Raw genomic sequence first — 605 nt, forward strand, 5'->3', positions numbered from 1 at the left:
TAACTAATATCAATGAGGCAGCCCCTGCAGGGCCAGGGCTTGGGGTTTGCGTTCAAGCTCTCCAGGCCCCCGACTGCCCCAGGGAGATGGGGTAGACGAGGTGGGGGGCTTGACAAAGACTCCACCACTGGCCGGGGTCAGACGATCTTCCTTTAATACAAAGTCGATTTATCTACATACACAGAGGTGGGAAAACCACCCAGCTGCTTCCGTTTGAATAAACAGTGTTGAAAGCAACGACAGATCTGCTCTTGTACAAAGAGAAAAACTTACTTGCTCAGGGGTGGGGGCGGGGGGGGAATCCCATCCTTCTGCCCCAAAACTTGCCCCATGGTCCCAGGGGGCGGAAAGGGTCCCTGATCTGGGGCAGCACGTGGCCTCTCTCTCCCCGAAGAAGTGAGAACCTCCCGTTTTGTTCAGTCTTTCTCCTCGGGGTGGGAGACCGGGGGATGGGGGCTGAGGCTGCGGGGAGGGGGTCGCTGCCATCTCCTCTGTGGCAGTGCCCAGCCCGTGGGCTCGAGACCTGACGCTGGTGGGCCCGAGTCCCCCTGCTCTCCACCCTCACCCTCCTGGATATGTCTGAGAATTTCATTATAAAAGAAGCA

Source organism: Lipotes vexillifer, unplaced genomic scaffold, assembly GCF_000442215.2.
Source record: "Lipotes vexillifer unplaced genomic scaffold, Lipotes_vexillifer_v1.1 scaffold1011, whole genome shotgun sequence".
Lineage (NCBI taxonomy): Eukaryota > Metazoa > Chordata > Mammalia > Artiodactyla > Lipotidae > Lipotes > Lipotes vexillifer.